This window comes from Hevea brasiliensis, chromosome 2 (assembly GCF_030052815.1).
Source record: "Hevea brasiliensis isolate MT/VB/25A 57/8 chromosome 2, ASM3005281v1, whole genome shotgun sequence".
Classification (NCBI taxonomy): Eukaryota; Viridiplantae; Streptophyta; class Magnoliopsida; order Malpighiales; family Euphorbiaceae; genus Hevea; species Hevea brasiliensis.
Window position 1 is genome coordinate 13196291 of NC_079494.1, and position 6000 is coordinate 13202290.

A 6000-nucleotide genomic window follows, 5' to 3' on the forward strand; every position below is an offset into this window, starting at 1 on the left:
ATTAATTAATTAGATTTAAGGAAAATATCTCTAGATGACATCATTACAAGAACATGCTACTACATAATGATAATGACAGCATAGCACACAGGCTGTGAATAGTTCATTTACAAATCTCTAATGGCTGTTTTAGTTGATTATTGTTGGACCTAGCTAGTAATTGAATGGGGTCATTCAATAGATCATTCTATGCATTGGAAAAACCTCTTTGCAAATTTTAAATTTTGATATTCCAAGTCTTGTTTGTCATTCCATTTTTATTTTATATATTCATGAATGAAAATTTTTATTGTGTTGTCAGGCCAAATTTTATTCACATGGTCCAGATGTTAGAAAAAAATTCACTTTTTATATCATTACTAGTTCCTAGTTACAGTTAATTATTCCTTTATACCATTTGCTCTAAGTTTGTATTATTATATGGTTTACCATTTTCAAAATGGAGTTTTATTTTTTAAGAATAAATAATAAATCAAGCATATTATTGGTGCCTCAATTTAATGGAATTTTCCCTTTTACATGTCATATTCTTGAAGTTTTCATTTGTAATAGAGAGATGAAGAGCATGACAATATATATATATATGAAAAACTATAGTTAGTTGACAAAGTCTGAAACGTACATATTTATTTTTATAAACTTATTAACGTTTCTATGCATATAATTCATAAGCTATGTAGTAATAGGTTACTTATCAAGTGATATTTTAATGTTGTTTCTATATATTATTCCAATGATGATAATGTTGTTCTCATTGGTAAATATGCATATTTCTTGTAGTGGAAAGTAAAAGGGTGCAGGCTTGAAAATCTTGTACTTCAAAATTTGGATTTTTTTTTTTTTTTTGTAATGTTCTTTAAGGCTCCTTCATTAGTCAATTGAATGTCTTCTCTAGTGTAAGAAACATACCTATGGAACTTGCCAAAGCAATGCCTACTTAGGTGACATTTTTGTGATTCTAAATATGTTATTTTAATACATTCTTTCTTGTTACTAGGCAACTCTATTAAGATATATGCATTTGCTTACTATTAGATTTGTTTTTGTTTTGTAAAATTTTATTTTTGGTTTTGGCTTGTTTGTTTGTGTTCTCATTTTATATATAAGTTTTAAGATTTTAAATCTTTCATTGCTATTTGAACAAGAATTTACCATATAATCAAGAGTTTTTAAATTGTACCATAAATAAAATCATGACATATTAGAACATTCATTATAGGAAAATGACAATTTTGACAAAATGTTCTTATAGTTATCATTGATTAATTGATTGTCATTGTTATATTATTGAGTGGGATGTTAATACTATCATTTGTTGTCAAATGCTGATTGTTTGTAAGAATTCTTTGTTCTAATATTATTTTTATGAATAATTATTTATATTAGTTTATTTGGCTTGTTTGTTTTTGTTTTCATTTTATATATAAGTTTTAAGATTTTAAATCTTTTATTATTGTTTGAATAAGAATTCACCATATAATCAAGAATTTTTAAATTTACTATAAATAAAACCAGGACATGTTAGAACATTCATTATAGGAAAATGATAACTTTGACTAAATATTTTTATAATTATCCTTGATTGACTGTCATTATTATAGTATTGAGTGGGATGTGAATACTATCACTTATTGTCAAATGCTAATTGTTTGTAAGAATTCTTAGTTCTAATATTATTTATATGAAGAATTACTTGTATTAAGTTATACATGTATCTCTTTTATCATCATAGTATAAACATATGGAGTTTTATAACATGACAAAAGTTATTGGAAAAAGAAATAAAATAATTTTAATTGGTTATTTCTATTATTATAACTATTTTAATAATGTATATAAGTTATATATCTCTATTGTTCTTTTAAATAATTCCTACTATATTATAAAAACTCATTAAAATAAGAAATAAAAGCTATAATATTTGTCATTGCATATGGAAGTTAAGAAATTTATTTAAAAGAGAAAACTTATATAATTTTTTGATTGTATACTAAAAATGATGCATACTAAAATTTATAAATGGTTTTAAAAAGAGTGAACTTTGGTTATTGGGCGTACACCAAGCATTATGGTTAGTATACTAACAATTGGCATCTTAAATAAAATTTGCTTTATGATTTCACTTTATTTAAAATATTGACAGAGTAATATCATATATATGAATGATATTTATAATTGTATAGTTTGTAAAATTTCAAATTAGTTATTTTAATATTTGTTGTTGTCAACTTTGTATTCAATATGAATATTTAATTTAATAAAAATATTTATTTCTCATAATTAACATAAATATTGATGCAACATATACAACAAAGAGTAATGAAAATAGACATTTGATATAGACAGTCTTATTTGATATTTTCCCTTTTTAAAATATTGTAATTTTTCTCTAAACGAAATGACCTTAAATGACTATAAAACATTCATGCCTCTATAAAACTTAAGGTTTATTTCTATTATAATTTATGATTTTTCATATTAATAGGCTAGCTTCTTCATGACTTACGATTTAACATGAGGTTGGGAAAGTCTTGCTTATGAAGTAATGCAACTTATTCCTCTTAGCTGCAACATTTCATAAAATTCATTCTAAGAAACCAAGAAGATTCATCCCAATGACCTTATATCCTTTCCATACCATACAAAAGTTCTTAGGATTCTATTATTTGGTCTTATTGGCTTCACCAGTTTGATTATGGCATCCTTGATATTGCCCTTTTTTGACGATTCATTTTCTCTTGTCTTGCCTTATATACTGTAACTAGGTCATTTATGTCTTTCTTTGCCTTTGATTCTCATTTATTTTGTGTACATAACTTGAATTAAATAAATTCACTTATTTTTACCCTGTGCAAGCAAGCAATCGAAGTTTATTTTAAGAATTAATCGTGTCTTATCCATTATGCAAAGTGTGTTCATTCATTATATTCTAACTTATAGAAATTAATTTGTATCTTTGTGCATTTCAAACCATTTTTTCTATTGATTGCTTCTTATGCTTCTTCTTCTTCTGCTTCTTCTTCTTTCTTTCTTTTTTTAAGTTGAAATATTTGATTTTCGATGCATGTGTATGACTGTCAAGTTAATTTATGGCATGTGAGTTTGAACAACTCTTGAGAGTATGTATTATATAAATTTCTTCGTGATGCTCATGTTATTTTATGACATGAAGGTGGCTGTAAATGTTGAAGGGTAAATAAGGGGCCAAATTAATAATGAGAAAAAATGGTTTTTATTAAAACTTCTATTTTTGCCTTTTGAAGTCCATAATTTTGAATGTATTATAGCTACCACTGAATATTCTCCTTTATTGATATTGCATTAGGAGTTCTCCTTTATTTTAGGATTAAAGACATTGTTGCATTAGTATGGAATGAATATAGATGAAATTTCTTGAATAAAGGTCCATTAGTTTTTGTGGTTGAAAATATAAGACTTTATTTTTTGAAAATAACTTTTCCTACAGAAAATGCTTTGCAAGGAAAATATTACTTGAGAAAATAAATTATCTTCTATTGTTTAGTTAAAATGCTGAAAAATAAATAAAAATTATTTTCTATTATTTGGAATTTATTGGAAAATATTAATTTTCTTTGAATTTATAATACTATAAAAATATTTTCAATTTTTACTAATTTATTATTGAATATGGAAAAAAATATGTAAAAATAATAAACAACTGTTATTGTTGTTGATTGTGGTGGCTGATAGACTAATAAATACGCATTTATGTCAAGCACTTACAAGTATTTTAATAAGTATTAACAAATTTTTTTAATCAATCCAAATGCTAAAAAATATGAATAATGTTTTCTTGGAAATATTTTTCATGAAATAAATGAAGTCTAAATGAAAAAATTTTATAATTATTTCATGTATTCCTTTTGGTCTATTTTTCACAACATAACAATCTTTTTATTAGTTTTGACACAAATTATAGCAATTGGGGGAACAAAAAAAACACTAATTGCATGAAGTTTCAACTTTCCACTAGTTGTTTGCACCCTTCTATTCAATGAGTATTGCAACAACGATTTTCTCCTATTTTCCAAAAGGATGCTATAGAGACGGTCATGGAAATTGAATTTTCTTTTCTTCTTTCTCTCTCTCTCTCTCTCTCTCTCTCTCTCTCTCTCTCTCTCTCTCTCTCTATGTGTGTGTGTGTGTGTGTGTGCGTTTTTCCTAAGTTTGCTGAATTGACTAGGTTCTTATAGACATGGATAGACATAATAAACAATACAGGAGAATAAATGAGACCCCTGAATAGTTACATTCAACATATTGCCAAATCCCAATAACTGCTCATGAATTTTGTGAATCAGCATAGAAGCATAATAGGATCAAGGATCTAGTGGGCATCAAGTCAGGTTTGATTTAAGTACTCATTTAACCCATAAAGGACTTCCTCTTTATGGAATTAAAGATATAAATGATTTTTCATGCTTTTTCACTTTTCAGGAGCAAAATCCAATGAAGTAAGTAAATCATGGGTTGTTGTCAATTTTGAAAGAGAATCATCTACTTCAAAATTTAAATTCATTCGTTTTGTGTATAAATTACATCAAATTCAGCTCATGCATTAAAACCATCATATTCCGAATGGGGCTTCATATACATGTTCAAGATTCATACAGAAGATAATATTGGGATGTATGCCCATAATTGAAAATTTCAATGTTATATAAATAGGTATAGGATTAAGGCTATTATTTTTTCTTTTCATTCTTAGAGGGTGGGGGTGCTTGTATTATATGTTATCTAATTGATGGAGGAATATAAATTTTTATTTTTTATTTTGCACCTAATAATTTAAATTAAATATAATGAGCGTTATCAATAATATACGCCAACTTAAATCTTCTATTTTAGTTTCCCTTATTTTCAACCCTTTTTTGTCATTCCATGAACATATGTGAACAAATGCTAACAAAAAATTTGAGAAATGTGAAAGATAAGTTTCATTGACTAGCTAAAGGTCTTTATATACACAATAATGGAGGGATTTAAAAGCTTCTAGATGAATACGAAAAGAAATCATAAACTAGAGGAATAGTAAATTATTGTTACTAATCTAGAACAATGCTTATACACTATTCAAGCATCTAGACTTAAAAATCGGGAAGGTTTTTCTTTTAAGTAAACTACACCATTTCATTTTTGTGGACTTTCTCTCCAAACATTGTGGTGCATTATTTCATAAACAAACTCCCTTACTTTGACCTCTTCTTAAAAAATGCATGTATGTTTTAACTATTGGCTTATCCAAATAACTTAAAATCTCCCTCTAAAGATGGAGACTAGACATCGTGAAGTCCCATCTAGGACAAGTGAGAATAAAATAGGGGAGATGTCATACCTTACCCCTCCGTAAGGCACAACATGATTCCGTAGAATACCTAATGAATTATCGAACTTCGCCCACCGATAACTCATTAAATACACTACAAAGGATTTTAAACAAATTCAATTCATTTTAAAGTGAAAAGTGATGTTAAAACATTATTAAAAAGCCTTTAGTTGGAGTTTATGTCATAAGCAAATATTTTGGTAAATTTGATTTTTTGCAAATTTTATAAAAATTTCGACAGAGTACCGGCTGTATTTTAAGAAAATAGTTCTTCAAAACCTGGAAAGAAAGCACTTCCAATACTAATTTTTCAATCTCAACTTCAATACTCCCCAATTCAACACAATCTCAATACATTTTCAATATCCATCAATTCTCAATTCAATACAATTTAAAATAAACATCAATTTTATTTAATGTATCCAATATAAACACAAAAGTCTTAATTTTATAAAAAAAAAAAAACAAAAATGATATTATTACAAATTATACTATACAACTGCTCAACTAGTACAAAAGATACATATGAACATAAATATTTATATCACATCAAATGATAAGAGTATAACTAATATACCAGTACAAAAATCCTCAAACGGTGCTCCCATATTACTGTAGTAGCTCACTCTGCTACTTTATCCTTTCCCCTATCT

General features: G+C 26.4%; 1 pseudogene; it reads left to right on the plus strand.

The window, feature by feature from the left end:
• Positions 1 to 4583, plus strand: part of LOC110641557 (CSC1-like protein RXW8) — a 38818-nt pseudogene extending 34235 nt beyond the window's left edge.
• The last annotated feature ends 1417 nt before the right edge of the window (positions 4584 to 6000 follow it).